At 45.2% G+C, this 18,104-nt stretch overlaps 1 protein-coding gene across 4 annotated transcripts in view; it reads right to left on the bottom strand.

The window, feature by feature from the left end:
* Window positions 1-18,104, bottom strand: part of PRDM16 (PR/SET domain 16) — a 289,107-nt gene that overhangs the window by 231,487 nt on the left and 39,516 nt on the right. The gene's annotated exons all lie outside the window — the stretch shown is intronic.

The following is an 18,104-nucleotide window of genomic DNA, read 5'->3' as shown; positions in this document are numbered from 1 at the left end:
GGAGTGGCTCGTGTTGGAAACATCGCTAAGGGCTCTCTCCTGGGCTTGCAGTTTCCCAGAGATTCCAACCTCCGTGGCCGCGCCGTAAACCCCGCTGTGGTCCAGGATCTGCTCCAGCCTGCCGGGTTCCCAGGTCACGCTCACTCAAGTGTACAAATGGAAAGAGCATTTTCCTGCCTGCCTTTGTGGTGACTGTGCCCGGCACCTGAAGGCCAGGCTGCGCTTTTTCTGCCTCACACATCATCACCCTCCGCCTGAATTAACTGGCAAGCCTGGTGATGATGCGTGAGGCCAAACAGAATCCAGCCTGAGCTGCCAGGGATGCCTTGGCTGTGCAGCGCTGACAAGGCTGGAAAAAAACGACAGGCGGATCTTAGAAAGTTGGAACTGCATCTGTCTGCTGAGCCTGAGCCACGGGAGAGCACTGCAGCCACGCACTGAGCTGCTGCCCTGGGGCAAGGGCTGGGCTTTGCCCTCGGTGCCAGGGGATGGGAGGCTTCCTACCCTGCCCCCAGCCATTCTCACTGCGGGGTCAGGGTGAGGAGGGGGTAATGCAGCAGGAGCCAGCCTGATTTTTGTGGATGTTTGCTTGCCCTCAGCCCTGCTGTGCTGACCAACAGGAGCTCCGCACTGGAATGGAGTGCACATCCCAGCCCTGGGATGAGGATGCTCACACAGCTCCTTTGGGCAGCCCAGGTTGTCCCCATCCGTATGCCAGGATGGGTAACTTTATACCAAATGTGCTTGTCTAAAAATATCTCACTTCTGTGTTTTTTGACCATATGCCCGGGATCGTGAAAATTTTTCCGTAGGAAAAAAAAAAAACACCCTTAAACCCATAACATCTTGGAATGATTTGACCACTTTCTTCTTAGGACATTCTCTCCTTTTTATAACATGATGGGGTTTCTCCTGAATTTAAAACATCAATTTGGCCTAACATGAGGGGAGCGTTCATTCTTCCAAACCATAAAGATCTGAGACTATAAACTGTTGTTTCTTAAATGCTTCACGGCAAAAGGCAGTCAAAGCATAACATTAACACAAAGTTTCTCTGTAAAACAATCTGGGAAGTGTAATCTCTCTAAGAGGTTTTTTATGCACCGTGGCTAATTGTTCCTGACAGTATGATTTTACATCAGGCACTTTTGGTAAATTCAACACCATTCAGACTTTATAGCAGGTAATATTCCTTACAACTGCTAAAACCTTGACCACGTCTAGGTTACCTTTACTGCTGTAGAGGTATTAGAATAACATTACTTTTTTTTTGTTAACTACACAACACTGAGACCAACTTCTCCATCTTGCAGCTCAGAGCGCTGCATCACCGTTCAGGCTCCAGAAATGTGCTGTAAGAGGTGAGTGATACAGGATTGATTCACTAGAAGAGCTTGGTTTTGTGTAAGATATAAATGCAGTTCCCAACCACATCCACTCCTTAAAGTTCCCATGACACTTCTGCCTGATGGAGAGGTATGAGATACATTCTCAAGCTTGGGAAATTCTGTAAGCTTAAATTCCTCTTGAAATTTCATTTGAATAGAGCAGTTTACTCTCACAGTGTTGCATCAAACAGCTGCCACTTTTTGAGTAGAAATGGTTTAATTTCTGCTGAGACTGTGTTGTCCTTGGGGGAGTTTCTAGAGTAGATCTCAGCCAGGAAGGAAAAAGGAAAGGAAAAAAACAAAAAGAAGAAATATTGATAAACAGTTGAATCATTTAATTTCTAATGAATGGAAGCATGAGGTGTTTCCAGAAGACACTCTGGTGAGAAGGCTGGGTTGTAAATGGAAAGCTTGGCTCCTGTAGAGCCCTCAAGATGAGAGATGTGTAAATGTTTAGTGTGTTTTGTCATCTTGGAAGACAAAATCCCTCGTGTTATTTGCTCATTTGCACTCACACTCAACAGCAGTGCCTACACCACCCTTCATGACTTGATTAAGGAGCAAAAACCTGATACGTAAGGAACAGACACTTTATGAGCACTACTCACTGGCAACACTCTCACACTGCATCACACGAGGACATGGTGGCCAGCACGAGGAGAGCTCTTCCTCCTGCTATGAAGGTAATTGGTTCTTATCATCTCTCTAACCACTGCCATACTATTGCCCACAGCCTTCACTTTCATCCACACCCTAGAGACCAGCTTACACAGAAATCAGGACTGTGGTCCAGCCTACTTTGCCAGGCTGAATTACCTGTGTATGAGCACTGATTCACACGCACATACAGACACATGAAAAAGCTCTTTTCGTCCAACTCACTATACCTTATAAAATATGGGTTATAAAAACTTTATGGAGCCTGTTCCTCCGAGGGGCTCATTCCAAAGCGCAGTACGCAAAACCCCACTCTTTTATAGCATGGCAGAAAAAGGGCTTAGTCTGTGCAGAGCACCTCCTGTGAATCAGAAACAGGATTGGGTCTCCAAGTGGACCACACAGCCATGACCAGGTTGCTTCAAGGGCAGCAAAATGAATTTGAGTCTGTAGCCAACTGGCAAGTAAGCAAACACTAGTCCTTTCTGCTAGGAATTCCTCCTCACCCCATCTATGCTCAGCCCTACCACACAGGTCAAACAGAGAGTGGCACACAGACAGCATGGGCCTTCTGCAAGAACCAGAGAGCAATGCCATTTCCAAACAGCGTTCCCTGCCTTCAGCAGCCTTTGCAAGAAGCAAAAGTATCTCATGTACCTTCATCCTGAGATCTGATTCACCTACAGCTATGAAGAAAGACACAGAGTATTCTGAGGAGCAGAAGGACCTCACTTAAAAGGGAGAATAGAGTTGCCAGGAATAATGATGATCTCTTGGATCTCACTGTCCTGCCTGGGAGATTTGGAGTCAGCTTTGCTTCAGCCACTGAACATCATATCAAAGATAATGAATAGGATGGAGCAGGTGCTTTTGCAGATATAACTGCTTCTAAAATGCCAACTGATTCTGAAATTCTTTTAAAATCTCTAGTGCCATTTGAATTCTGTATTAAAGACTAAGTACTGGCTTATGCCTCAGGGTTATTCCGGGATAACTACAGTGCTTATTTCTCTACAGAACAGATTTGGGCAAACCAGTTCTAACTAGCAAAGCTCTCCAGCACACGATTTAATCCCACGGCTTTCCATGTGACTTCAGCTCAGTTGTGACTTTGCTGAGGGACAAAGTTTCAGACTGTCAACTGTGGCAAAATGAAGGAACTCAGCATAAAGCACCAACAAAAGGCAATCTCAGGGTAAAGACTCCATGGGGGCACTATGGGCCAGCTTCAGAGAGCTGCACAAGCTGCTGAATTCAGGAGCTGTCCTGTGTCTGTCTCTCCATGGATCTGGACTTGTTCTCCCTTGGATTTACTTTACACTTGTTCAGCAAATCATTTGTCTTGGTGGGCAGCTGCATTATTCATTATCCCTTTTTTCTAGGATGGAGAAGTTAATAAAAGGTTTCTTTCTTGTATAAAGCATTTTCATGTTTGAGTATTAATTTTTAAAATCCGCTGTAAATCTGCAGTACTTTACAGTTGTTTGCCTCTCTTTTTTTATATTTATCACTTAAGCTTGTGAGAATGCATGTGTGCATTTGGAGATGAACTTATACAAACAGATGCTCACATATCCAGCCTTTATCTTCCCAGTTGGATGCTTGCTCCCCTTCTAGCTCACATCCCAGGTGAGAAGGGAGCAAGCCGTGCACACCACACCTGCCTGCCCACGTTCCTTCAGCTCTATTCTTGCTCAGAAGCACAAATGTGAAGGTGCTGAGCTGTGGCCATGAAGTGTCAGCAGCTGGGCACCGCTCAGCACTCAGACAGCAGACAGCAAGCAAACGTCCCACATCTATCATCATCTGCTCATTCTCCTTTGTGTTCCCACCTCGGCTGGGAAACGGAGTATTTAAAAGTTTCAGCAGCTCCATGAGGTCACTGCAGCTACAGAAGGCTGTAAAAGCTGCTTAGGTTGATGGTTCAAGCAGCCACAGGTCTTTTTCATTACCAAACAGATATAACCCTATGAAATTATTATAATAATAACATCATTTATTTCAACAGGGCTGAAGCAAAAAAGCTTTATGACGGTGTTTTATATGCAACATGTGCGCTATAAATATTTCCATAAAAACATGTATTAAAATATAAAGTTGGCAAAAAGAAATCAAAAGTCAGGAAAAAAAAAAATCCAGTTAAGCAAGCATTAAACCATAAGCCATGGAATAGCGAATAATGAGAGCCTGCCAGTCATGGCAACAGGCCTCTCTTTCTCTGGTTTCAGCTGCTTCCAAGCACAATGGCATCGGCCAAGCAAGCCATGGAGGAAGCCCTTGACAGCCCCACTTGCCTCACTTCTCCAGGCTGCCACTCTCCTTTCTAGAGTGAAAATATTCCTTACTTTCTTCAGCTGCAATTGCACTTCCCACAGCACCCATTCCAATGCTGAAAGAAATACTCCACCTTTCTGGTCTGGGTTAGGCAAAAAAAAAAACCCTGTACCTGCAGCAGCTCTCTGTGCTCTCCCTCCCTCTTAAAAAACACTTGAGGGGTCACAGCAGTGAGTCCCTTCTGGCTCCAATTACAATAAAGGCATGAAAAGAAGCTGTGTACCTCTAGCTAGCTACGTACAAGGACCTCTCATGTACCCAAACCCAGTGCTGAGGACTCCCAGGGTAGCTGGAGGACTTGGCATGGTGGCTGCCAAAGCCCAGCAGGCACTGTTTGCACTAACGAGCACCCTCACAACAAAATCCTGCTTCCCCAGCCAATTCTGCTGTCATACATCTTCCCTGGGCTAACTTGTCAGATCGGTTTGTCTACAAATATGTTCACACTTGGAAATATCTCCCTTCTGTGAACAGCAATCCATTAAACTTGCATCTCTCTGCTTTCCCCGTCTTGCTCTCCGCACATAAAATAAGTTCTTTTGTCCTCAATAAATGCCTATTCCACATTTTTGCATGTTTTAAGAATTCACGCATACGAAAGAAGCTGTAAAAACATCGCATGGCTTATTTATTATTTAGCGTACACACTTTTTCCTGCAGAATACCAAAATAAAAAACATTTTAGTCAATATTTTTTTCCCCCCATTTCCTTTGTATTTCATTTCCATTAGGCTGCTTGTTAAAGTTTAAAAACTGCTTTGTTTCCTGACACTGGGATTTATGTGTCTTGAATCTGTTGTACCTGCTGACATGATGGCAGAGGATGGGGAGACGCTGTGCCCTAACTCAAGCACTCACCCCACAGCAAGAACCTACTAGCTAAACTGCCATGCCACTCAAGCATGCCAGGCACTGAGATACGGGAGGAAAGGTTTATCCCTGTGTCTGTGCAGCAGAGCAAGCAGTGTAAGCCACCTTGTGTCACCCTGTACCTGCCTGGGGACCATGTGTGGGGTGAGGCTGAGCCCTGCCCCACAACACGCTCCCAGCTCACCCTGCTGCTGCCGGCCGGGCCAGCTGTGATGCTCGTTTCAGCAGCTTGGGCATCTTTCCATTAGGAACTGGATTGAGACCAAGAACTCTTTTCATATAGGTCATTCAGCAGACATAACTACCAACCTGGTCTGGATTCAAATGACTGGCCCGGTGTGAAAAGACCTGGATCTTGTAACTTGTGCCATTAAAAAGTGACTGTTGGCGTTTTGGTTTTTTTTTTTTTTAATAGCTCATTGCTCCTGGAATCAGATGGTTGTGTGCATGTTCCAAAGGACAGGCTTTAGCACTCCAGTGATACATGGCAAAAGGCACTTAGGAGAAAAGATAGGCAATACAGACGGATTTTAGCATATTTATACACTACTTTGTAACACAGCAGCCCCACAGCACATTGTAAAGCACCTGTACCTAGTAGGTGCTATGCAAACACCCCGTTATTACAGACTGCAACATATAATCTTGTCCCACAGGGTGCTGAGCTGGGCGACTTCAAGCACAATTCATGTTATGTTCCTCAGTTCTTTGCACCAATTGCACCCACAGAATTTCCATATCCGCTGAGCTGCACACACATCTATCTGTGCACACAGAGCACACACCCGTAAATATTAAAACCTGGCCTGCTTTCCTACACAGAAGCTAATGATTTTTCCTCACCCTCCTGACATAAAGGAGTACGATCATGTCATGCAATTCACTCGTGCTGATACAAAACCAACCCAAGAACTAACCCAAGTTCCCAGCCCTCGTGGTGACTAAACTGGGACTTCCCTGACCTCACTGCCTTGAGGTGTGCCGTTCCTAAACACGTTCAGCTGAGACTGAAATGAAAGGGAATTTTCCTTATCCCGTTTTCAGGGACCCACGGGCATTTCCAGGGAGATACTCCCACTTCTGACTATCTAATTTGCCTTGAGCTGTTGTGAGAGGGATTATCAGGAGTCTCCATGTTAACACACTGTTTCCAAGCCATGGTAGAATGCTTTCTATTGTTAAATGTTAGTGGTAGTCTTGTCACCAATTACCTAGGGACCTTATAATTACATATTTAACTAATGCATGGGGCTATTTAGAAGGTGGGATGTTGGGAGCTCTGGGTATTGCTGCTGCCAATGAACTCCTGTGTGTTCCTCGAGGACTCCAAAACCCGCCGTGCTGCTCCAGGCTCTCATCCACAGGTGGAAAAATCATCTTATTTTCCTGACAGCCTTGTAACTAAAGTATTCCACTGGAGCTATGGAGATCAAAGCAAGTGTAAGCACTGCAGCCTAAATCTAGCATGGCTGAAGCTCCTCTTTGGACCTCGGTTTATTAGCAAAGAAGCCTGCCACCCTGCTGCCTGCTGTTAGCATTGTAAACTCTATGATTGTTTCTAATTATGGGTAGAGTCACTAAGCACAATAATAACGAGGTGCTTCCTTGATCCCAATGCAAAAATGCTAAAATACTGCTGTGAGTGAATGTGTGTATGTGCATGTGTGTGTGCCTGTGAGTGTGGTTTTGAGCATGAAATGCTAACCAGAGAAGGAAGGACAAGGTAATGCTGGAAGACAGAAAGAACAGAACAACACAAAGGGCAGGATTCTGGAACATTTCAGTATCCTGTTGACTCATAAGATTGGAGCAGACAGGTACAGCCCAAAGACAGCGGGAGCTAAATGTGGGCCAAGCTCTAACACACAGCAGGAATGTCTAATTTTAGTCTGTCCAGTTTTGGCAATGTCACCTTTAATTGCATGGCTCATTTGAATTGTAAAACACCTTTAAAAGCTAACTAGTAAAAGGAAATAGGCCATATTTTCTAGAGCAACAGTCATATTCAATTTTAACTGTGATGAAATTGGTTTCAAGCAGTTAATGTACATCAAGACTTGAGTTATCAGAGAGAAACCACGGCCTGCAGACACACACACAGATGTTTCAGCCCTTTAATTGAGCCTGCATTCCCAGCCCTTCAGGGCAGCAGACTTTATGGTGTGACCCACACCTCACTGTACGAATTGCTCCCAGCCAGCATGGCACAGATTTGGGCACTGAGCTGCATTCCAGGTTTGCACACTCCTGATGCTCTAATCAGGACCAATTCTGCCTTCTCCAGCACATACACAAGGCCAGGTTTGCAGAGCATGAGCCATAGCAGTGAGCTGTGTCCACTCTGAGCTTCATTAATGAAAAAGCCAGGCCTGTGTACATAAACAAACATGTTGTGCTGCCAAAAACCTGGATACTAATTAAAATCTGTGTAGTGATCAGAACGTTGTGCCAGTTTAGGATTTAGGAAGGAAAAAAAAACCACAACAAAAAACAGTTTTAGTGGAAAAGAAGATTTTCTGGAACCTTGGCTTGTATTAATGGCCTTTTCATCCCACCAGCTTCAGTGAGGCAGGATTGCACCCCGCATTGAACACACTGAGCAATTCCCTACCGTGTGATTTTGTGAATGAAGCCCAAGCAGGCACCCGGTGACATCCCTGAACATGCATGAGCATATTCACAGCAAACTGCTCACGGTCAGCAGAGGGAGGAAAAATGCTGGGAAGTCTATTTGAATAACACTCACATTTGTGAAATAATTAGCTGCCATCCTGGAAGCACAGACACGAGGCCTGAGCTCCTTCGTTATGACTTCCAGCCCTGATTAGGCAGCCCCCAGCTCAGAGCTCCTTCCCTGCAAGCTCCCTCTGTTTCTGCCCAAGAAGAGAGCTGCAATTGCAGGAAAAGTGCTGCACAGCTTTTGCAAGAGCCAAACCCTGCTGAGCCAGTGATGGAGGTGAATATTTAAGGACTTTGCCACTAGCATAACCTGTGCTGCCACCTGAAACACACTTGACAAAGAGTGCTTTTCTGTTGCTCCTGATTGTGCAGCACACATAAACCATCAAGCCTTCCCATAGAAATAGCTCTCTGCTCCCCTCTAGAGAGATTTGTGTGGTACTCGCTGCCGTCAAACTATTTTTCTGCTTTTGTTAGCCTGTAGTCCGTGGGCTCATAACTTGTGCTTTGGGCCTGCCTACAGCAATTAAACCTGAGTGAGGGGCTGTAAGCCCAGCACAGAGCTCCTCCATTGCAATGGGGTGCGTGCAGCTCAGAGTGCCACAGGATGGACCAATTCAACAAGGCTGTGCAAGTAAAGACAGAAAGAAGTGAGCTTCCCAGACCAGCCGTGCCACGATTTCAGCAGCTGGTGATCACACATGTACAAGCAAGGCAGGAGGATCACAGCTGTGGTCCACCCACATGGACAGGTCTCCAGGACCACTATTCCACCAGAAATAATTATTCAGATCATTTCAGTAATTGATTCCTGGGCTGGGGCTGCCTTCAGTGTTTCTATTTCATTTGGTTTTGAGGATCTTTCATACCTAAAATCCAAAGTCTTCTCCTGAGTCACACGAGTCACATTTTTACTCCCGATTCCCTTCTGAGGTGCTCAGAACTGAATGCAAAATCTTAGGTGGGCTCAATTCTATTCTTTCCCCTTAAGCCTAATGAGTCATTTAAAAAGGCAGTGGGAAATAGCTAGGCAATTAAAATACAGAATATGGAGGGGAAAAAAATAAAGTAATGCATCCTTGGCCTGTAATTTAGAGGATTTATTAGTCATAAAACCTTGATGAGTTATTCTTATGACAAACCCTGTAATAATAAGAAAAAAATGATAAAAATAATGAATGCATTTCTATGACAGCAATTGTAACAAGTATGGGAAATGACAGCACCCTCCTTTGGAAGGATTTATCTCCATAATTACAATCATATGGACATCTTTTAATGTCGTTGTTTGGGTAATTTATTGTTAATTTTGTCTTGGAACCTTTCTTACCGAAACTACCCACATTTTATCTTTCACAAATAAACACAGCTCGTGTCTTCTCTGAAGGGAACTGTTGGAAGTCGTGCAAAAAGTTCCATCCCAAAAGCAGAGAGCAATGAAATGAGCCTGCTGCTCAGCTCTGCAGCCATCCCTGTCTGTGTATGAGGGTTGCAGAGGTCTACAAATATGATTTATGTCTTTGGGTGGGACTCAGCGAAATTAAGCAGCTTCATGCACGCGGGAAGGGCACTGCAAGGGTGTCTAAACAAAAGCAGGCAGATGGCTGGCCTGAGTCGCTATGAAAATAAATAACTGGGGTTCATCCAGCAAGTGAAAACTCTCCTGTTCAATTACAGTCCCATAGGGAGCAGCAAGGGCTGCGGGATCAGACCTGTAAGTGCAGAAGACAGATTCACACATCAGCAGCAAAGCCGGGCCTTCAGCACACAGTGTGCCACCTCGGTCTGCAGTCAGAGCTGGGGCTGCAAACAGCAACACCGCAGGCACCGAAACGCAGCCCAAACTCCGGGCTCCCTTTCGGTCCCGTGGTGGCGGGTGCCCATTGAGACTTGGGTGTTGTGTTACGGGCCTGCAGGGTTGAGGAGGGACCCCGGGTGGGTGGGGAGCAGCGCCGGCCCTTGGGAGGACTCGCAGCCCTTTGTACGGTATCTGGGGCGACTCTGTCTGAAGTGCCGCCGGAAGCAGGAAAAGAAAGATTTGAATTAGAGCCTGCAGATTGCATTTCAGAACGAGAAACCAGATCCTCCTGAAATCCCACCTGCAAACAAACCCTGAGCACCGCCAGTCCTGGGACAGAGATGTAATGGACCACTTCTACCCAAACTAATGCCCCGTCTGCACTTCCTCCCCATTACGTTTCGTTATGCGTCTCCCCAGCAGACAGACTCGGTGTCTGACCCGTGTTCCAGCAGCAAACAAAAAATAACAAGAGATAAAGAGAGGGACCTGCAGCAGCACGTAGTCAATAATACATGCTGCCGCTTCACCCAGCTAAGTGACAGTGCCTCTCCATTGCACGTGTCAAGGCTCATTTAATTTCCCAAGCAGCCAGTGTCCTGACAGGCGGGTGAGTAACACCTATGTGGTACTCGATGTATTTAATGGGTGTCTATGAGCTGGTGGGAGCTGGGGTCCTCCCAGAACCATATGATCTCTGCCAGAAATAAACATCAGTTGGAATGGAAGGGCTCTGATAGGCACAATCTGTTAGCAGCAAATTGAACTGTCACCCTTGTATGTCATGTTCATTTGGCTGATTAAGGAGATATTAATCTACTGTCATTATTACAGTATCTGTCATCCCGGGGAAAAAAAAAAGACCAACCACAAGGATATGCAGGCAGCCTTGCTGGATATACATACACAGAGAGGGGAGAGAGGAGGCGTGCAGAATACAAATGAAAACTCCCAACTGCTACAAATACTGAACCAACCAAATTGACTACTGGTGCATGCACAGAGCCAACAGCAGGGCCTGCCCCAGGGAGTGCCCGATTTTAGCTGGTTACCCCTTGGGGGCAGTGAGATGAAATCGGTACCATCAAGTTTTGCCTTCTCAGAACACAACTGTTTTTAGCCATCTGCAAAGTGGGTGCAGTAGGGTGTAGTGAGATGGGGTTCCTGATAATAAGCTGCGTGATTTCAGGAGGCATCCTGCTCTCAGCATCGCCCTTCCCATCCTTTAAACTGAAGAGACCAACAGTGACCACTCAGTGATGCACAAACCATGAGCACCCAACACCAACACTGCAATGGCACTGAAGGAATGCCTGTGTTCACACTGCCAGATGAGAAGCACAAGAGCCAGGCTATTGGAAGTAAAGGTTGGACTCCAAAATACATGCAGATGCAGTACCTGCTATGCAGTAACAGGAGACGTTATCTACAGGATTAAGCAGGAGATTCCTCCAGTTTAGGGAACTTAGAAATACTATGGCTTACTTAGAGCAGCACAGAGCTAATAGCAGTAAACACCGACTACAGATCTCCCCTGGAAAGAAGCTTTTTGAGGTCTAACACCTGTAGGTACAATTCCCATTGTCTTCCACATGGAAATTCAGGTAAAGAAATTAAAACTTTGGGGCATTTTCAGATGGAGACAGTTCAGAATATCGATGTCAGCACTGGTTAGAAGAATCCTTTAATGAGAGGCAGATGGCCACCGCTTTTATTAAGGGCATGGCTGCCACTGAAACAAAATTGTAATGAATATGCACACGCACAGAATCCTGCCTGCATGGGTTCTTACTCAGTTTTGTCCTGGGAACACTGAAATGACCTGAAAGACTCAAGAATACATGACTCAAAATAAGCCGCTGGTTCTACATTTTCTTGGGTGAGGAAATGTATGCTGAGCCCCCCCAACCCCCCTGTACTTTTGCATCAGTCTTCATAGTTTATGTTTGAATCAATAACTATTTTAATACGGGAGTTTAGAAAAGTTTGATTCAAATTCCTTTGACACAGTTCCATCAACATCCAGTTATAGAGCCATTCTGCATATGACTCATTAAATATTTAAAAGATTCCTATTATTGAATTAACTATTTATTGATTTATAATTTAAAAGATTTATGCTTGGCCATTAAAAAAAATTCCGAGCTGACTTTCACTTAAAGAGATGTCAGGTGCCATTTGCAGCTAGTGAATGTCTAATGTACCCTTTTCACCCCCAGAGTGAAGAAAGGACAATTACTCAAGGACCTCTGGTTCAATATTCAGACTGTTTAGATGCTGAGGTTTGTGGTTGCTTTTTGTTCCTGCGGCATTAGGTCACGCTCAGCAGCCTCTATCCATCCCACAAACCTCAGCCTCCGTGGAAATGCACAGCTTGTAGTTTCTCTCCCGTTACATTTATTGATTTACATCCTGGGTGAATTTTGCTCCCTTGAAGAGGCTTGCTGATTACATTCTGGTTGCAGTGATGCTCTTGCTGAGGTCATGAACACACATGGACACACGTATGCACATAATGCACAGCTGATCCTTCTTGTCCAGCAATGCTCTGAAAGGAACTAAGGCAACAAAGCATTCCAGGCTGGGAGTCATGCCTCTGGAAATTAATGGGCCTTTCTAAAATTAAGGATGGAATTAAGAGCTCTGCTGAATCAGAACCACAGAAATTAGAATTTACTCTGAGCATGGTAACATTAACTCCCAGCTATAAATCCAAGAGTTATCGGGCTATCACTTTGCTTTTTCTATAAGGAGCCGGAGTAAGAAATATTTATATATTGCCTTTATTTAGCACCTTTAATCTGAGGCTCACAAACCGCTTTACCAGCATTAATTATTTAAATCTGGAAGAGCCCCTAAGGGGTGCCTATTATTATAATACTCCTTTTACAAATGAGTAAACTGATGCACAGGAAGGTTAAGTGACTCTCTGAAGGCCACACAAAGAGTCCACCCAGAGCCAGCTATAGGCTTTCAAAGAGAAGAGAAAAGGGACAAAGCAGAAGAAATGCACCGTCTGCCCAACTGTACAAACTCAAGACATTCCCAGATACAGACAGCAACACTACTTGGTCTGAAGGAAGAAAAAATAAAAGGAAAACAAAACATAGGAATGACTTTTGTCTGTACGCAGCCAGTAAGGGTCTGCTTCAGATAATGATCTCTCACTGTTTGTTTTACTTTTGACTTCGGGGACCTACGTTTTAGTGATATACATTTTTCTACAACCCATTCTTGGCTCGGTATCAAACCCATGCAGAGTAATTAGCGCGGGTCTGTCCGCCGAGCAGAGGAGCAATGGCTCTGCAGCAATGCTGTCTGCTGGGCACCTCTTTCCCAAGCAGTGGGTTGGTGCTGTTCACAGAGCAGCTGTACAATTCTTTCTTCTGACTCAATCAGCAAATGGCAGAGCATTCAATTTACACACTGACATCACCAGTGGAGGAGAAGTTTGCTCTGGAGCTTCCATGGCCCACTCAGAGCTAAGAGGTGCGTGTGGCACAGGGCTTGGCAGGGCTTCCAGCACAGAAGCCCTTGCCTGGTGCCCAGCATGGTCTCGAAAACTACTCTGGTTTGAGTGCAAGGAGGGATGAAGATTCTCCCCTCCAGGGACAGAGCTGACAGACAGGCTCCTTATCAGCTATGTCATTTGTAATGGACTGGAAACTGAAAAGCCCACAACAAGGAATAAAAATGAGCATCCGCCTCTCTGCAGAGCAGGACTTCTCAGGCAAAGATAAACCACCTGCCAGCCCCTGTTAGGAGCTGTGTGCTCACACCTTGCTGTCTGTCTGAGGCAGGACACACAGCCCGTTCCATTGGGAACATCCCCAGGTCTTGGCCGTTCTGTCAGGAAATCAGCTCCTTCCCTCTGCTTTTCAGATGAAGGCTCCTGAGCTGCAGGCAGGTATCAGTGATGCACAGACAACGTCAGTGCTATCCATACTCCATAACCATATCCATAACCCTCCAGGAACCCCAACTCCAAAGCCAAGTGCTTCCTCCTGCTCATAGGCTGTGCTTGACCTAGAAGCTGCTGCTGGGGTAAAAGTAAGGTACCTTTGGCTACATACACCACTGCTGAAAACTTGCATCTGGACACTGAAGAGCCCAAAAGATTTGTATCATAATCCATTGCCGGACCAAAAAGATTTGCCTGCATTGGAAGGTTTCTAATGTTAATCTTAGCCAACACAGCAGCGAATATGACGTGTCATGTTTCATACGGTACAATATATAATGCTGACTTTTACGTGTGCAGCTACACAGAATAGTCAGGAACAGATGCACGAAGTAGCAGCTATTTGATATTTAAGTACCTGAGAATTACAACATTGCTATGTAAATACATGCATGCGTAGAGACAGGCAGACTGGAAAGGATACATACATGAATAGACTAATTCAAACTGATTGGAGGCAAAATGAATTATTCACTTAAGGTTTTTTGTCTGCATTATTCACAGGATGCATTGGAACACAATTATCCACTTGGTCAGCAGACCTCTATCCCAAATTCACCACGCTGGACTTACAGAAGACAGAAAAAAGGTTATTCCACAAATTGAGGTTCAGCCCAGCTCTGCATTTAATCGTAATCACTGCACACCAGGATTAATAGAACATCATTCAGAGACTGAGAAAGCAAGTTATGATAAAGAAGCTGTTGGAACAGGAAACATTTGATTTCCCTGGAGTCCTGTAAATCCATTTCTGATGTCCTTTCAAATTTTCTGTTATTTGCTGCAAAAAATTTTAAACACCACTAAGAGAGCGAAGCAGCTGACGTTCCCATTTACCATGAGAAGGATTGTGTTTGGGCCTCGCGTGTGCAAACTGGTTCAACGTGCTTAGCAGATATATCAAAATGAGAGACTTCCTTGAGGTGGCTTGGATTGCGGTGGCACGCTGGATCAGCACCTCCTTGCCTTGCCTTGCCTCCCCATTCACACTGAGCCCCTTCTTGCTCTCCCACAGCATCTTCCCCTCCAGCATCTTATTGTGGGATGCCTCCAAACCTCCCCATGCTTGTGCTGCCGGGCTGTCCCTGGAGCAGGCCTTGCAAGGTTCTTGTGCACTGTGCAGCCTTTTCAAAGTTCTAGCAAGAGCCGGCCATAAATCTGTGCTAGGCATGCAGCAATCCAGCCAAGAGGGCTCTAATACCTTAGGATTTATTTTATTTTATTCTGTTTACTTTAAGTCAACTAATTTTGTACTAAATTAATTCTGATGCTGTTCTGGGTATTCTGCCAACATTTAAATGGAGCCACCCAAGCAGAGAGGGCCAGGTACCATCTCCCAGTCAGATGCCAGCTTCATTTAGCAGCTCTTCCCTTAAAGGCGCATTCCAAAACAGGAGATAACAGCACCCACACTGGGTACACCTTTACAAACTCTCCTGACTCTCCACCTTTTCTGATCCATAAGTTTTCAGCTGTTGCAGACACACCGTCGTGCTGCAGGCAGGTCGCTCCCTTTGTGACGTACCTCACTGCTCACCAGCAATGTGTGCACAGCGTTCTTTGTCGGCCCTCTAACCTATTCAGACTGCAAGATAACACCAAGAAAACTATTTTCCACAATAGGTATCTCTTGACATGAATGCTTCCCCGTGACATTAAAAATGACAGCGTTGAGAAGCTGATAACCAGCGCGTGATTCTTGCAGGAGTCAAAGCAATTGGAGCTTCCACTGTACACACATGGGCTCCATTTGCTGCTGTGCTGAGGAATGAATTCTTCAGAATCAAAATGTGTCTCTTCTTCACAAGTGTGGAAGCATTATTCATTTTTAACTTCATTTTTTATTTTGCCACTAAATAAAGGAAAACAAACCAACAAACAGATTTAAATCCCCAGATGCCTCAACAGCTTTATTTACATGCTTTCCTCCACTTTTGTCACGTACACTGAAATATTGTTGCTCGTGTAATAAAATTCGTTCTGCTGCTTTCCAGAGAAGTATCAGCACATTAAAAGCACGAGGGATCCAGGAGTAAACTTGCTTTCCTCTCATCAGACTACTACACTTCCCAGAAGGATGAAAAGCATCTCCTCTATTTCTGTGACTGGGAGAGACAAGTTTCAAGCCAGCTTTCAAAGCCAGTGCTTTAGATTCAGCTTTTTGTCACTTCTGCCTCACTGTCATTTGATGAAGATGCCATCCATTCTCAGCAGTCTTTAGGAGCAGCACGATGGTGCTGGAGCCATCTGCTCGGCCACAGAGCACAGCCAGGCTCCATCCACGCTGCTGAAGTTTAAGAACTCAAAACACATTTGGAGCAGCAGGTCACATTTACCAAATCCTAGCCATGCATGACTTTACTTTGCGAACAGCCGATTCTTATGTTTCTTCATCAAGGAGTTTTTCTTCCTGCTTTCTCAGCTGTACAGTGTCTCTGCCTTTTTTTTTTTGGCTTGAGGTCTCTGCCTAATTATCTGTAACCTTCTGTTCGAAGATCGCTGTCCTGCCCTGATAAAAACCAGTAACTTTGAAAACAAACTGGGTCTTAATTTTCCTTGACAGCCCTTCTTTAAACATGTGGGCAAAGCCCCAGCTTAATTAAATGCACATTCGTATTCCAAACAAATTAAGTACAATTAAGGACTCTGAGTTATGGGTATCTATCACTCGGCGATGTTTTTGTAAAAATTACCACATTTAGATCAAACACAGAGGACCCTTTGCTTAATTGCTTCATTAGGGCCCGATGCAATAGGCTTCATAAATACAGGGTCTGATGTCTCTTTGGGAATTGCCCAAAAGACGGCTCTTAAAGTAATTGCTTCCACATTTCTCCCTGCGCAGCGTTCATACGCTCACTGATCAACATGGGATGGCTCTCAGACACACCAGTGGCTGTGGGCCCGTTTCCTCTCCCAGCCCACGGCTCTGCCCAGCTCCAGTGCCTTCCCAGCTCTACCATGCAGAGCCCACTAAACCTTCCTTTGATCACACCTATAGGCAGGACAACGACACTTAGAGGGAGCCCAAAATGAGGTTTTTTTTCCTGATGGGATGCAGAAAGAGCAGCAAAAGGCGACATTCAGTTCTTCCCCTTCCTGCATTTGTTTCCTGGCTCAGCGGCCGCTCAGTGCTGCAGTTTCCCTGCGGTGTGCACCAGGAGCAGCAGTAATGATTGCAGCAGAGCCACCTCAGCAGAGCAGTAAGGCACAGTGTGTCATTCTCAAATGGACCCTTTGCAGTGGCGGTGGGGTTTTTTAATCAGATACTCCTGGTTTTGAGCAAGAACAAAGTGTAACCAAAGATTTTCCTCTCCAATCCTCTCTCCCAGCTCCTTTTTATCTATCTGTTTTTTCATTTTGCTTTTTGAATGAGGGCAGAGAATGGAAACATGGAAAGAAAGTAAAAGGAAAAAAGAAACAGGTCTCCCACAGAACAATTGCTCCCAAGTTTGGGGTGCTGGACAGGGACACCCTTTCCCCTGGGGCTCCCAGTGCCTGCCCAGCAGTTCCTTGAGCACCCTGAGCCTATAGAAACCTCAGCTTTGCAGATCTGCAGTTTTTATCCTGCAGATAACATGGGGATAAAGAACACAGCAGTCACAAAGAAGGCGCTAACATCTCTTCTGTAAAACAGAAGCCAGCCCGATTTCCACATGCCGTAGAAGTCCATCAACCTCCAGTGGCCAAGGAAACACAGCTACTTATTTTCTGACTGCTTTATTCTCCAGACCAATTTTCCTCAATGCTGAAGAAAAAAAATGAGCGGCAGATTGTCCAGTTTATGACTGGATGGCTGGCAACAGAAATCCTATTTCCAAACTGACCCCTGCTTTCCAGCATGGCATTCATTAATTCCACAGTCTCACATTTCTAGGAAGATGTCAGTCATGTATGTGATTTTTCTATCAGCTATTAATGCCAGATCACAAGGTGAGAAAGCAGGGGTTTTAATCTCAAGACCCTCAGGAGATGGAGCTGAATACATTTGGTGTGAGCCATGTGTCTGGAAATGTCAAGGACAAATATTTTTAAAGTAAGGAGTGTTCATATCCATGTGTAATCTTAAGTACTACAGAAGTGATCCAAAACACAGCCCTTTCCTCCTCGTTATGATTGTTCAGCTGTAGCCAGCGTATAACTGCAGCTTCCCAGGAATTAGCGAGGCATCTCTGCACTTAGGAACTTGCATATTTATACTGAGCAGCATTTTAAGGCTCTCCTAAAGGCTCTACCCGTGACAGGATGTTTAGTTTTCTATTTGCAGAAAGGAAAAGTTTGATTGTGAAAGTTCTCTGTCTGTTCCTCTGCTCTAAACACACGAGCAGTTCCTCACTCCAGCATTTTGCGTTGTTCCTCTTTAGGCTTTATTCCTGTGGTCTGCAAAAAGGCACCAAATTTATGACGAACGGACCGG

The sequence above is a fragment of the Coturnix japonica genome, chromosome 9, assembly GCF_054131305.1.
Source record: "Coturnix japonica strain WE chromosome 9, WE-NBRP24, whole genome shotgun sequence".
In the NCBI taxonomy this organism is placed as follows: domain Eukaryota; kingdom Metazoa; phylum Chordata; class Aves; order Galliformes; family Phasianidae; genus Coturnix; species Coturnix japonica.
The sequence above is the reverse complement of the archived record's forward strand: the minus strand, read 5'-3'. Positions and strand labels throughout refer to the sequence as shown.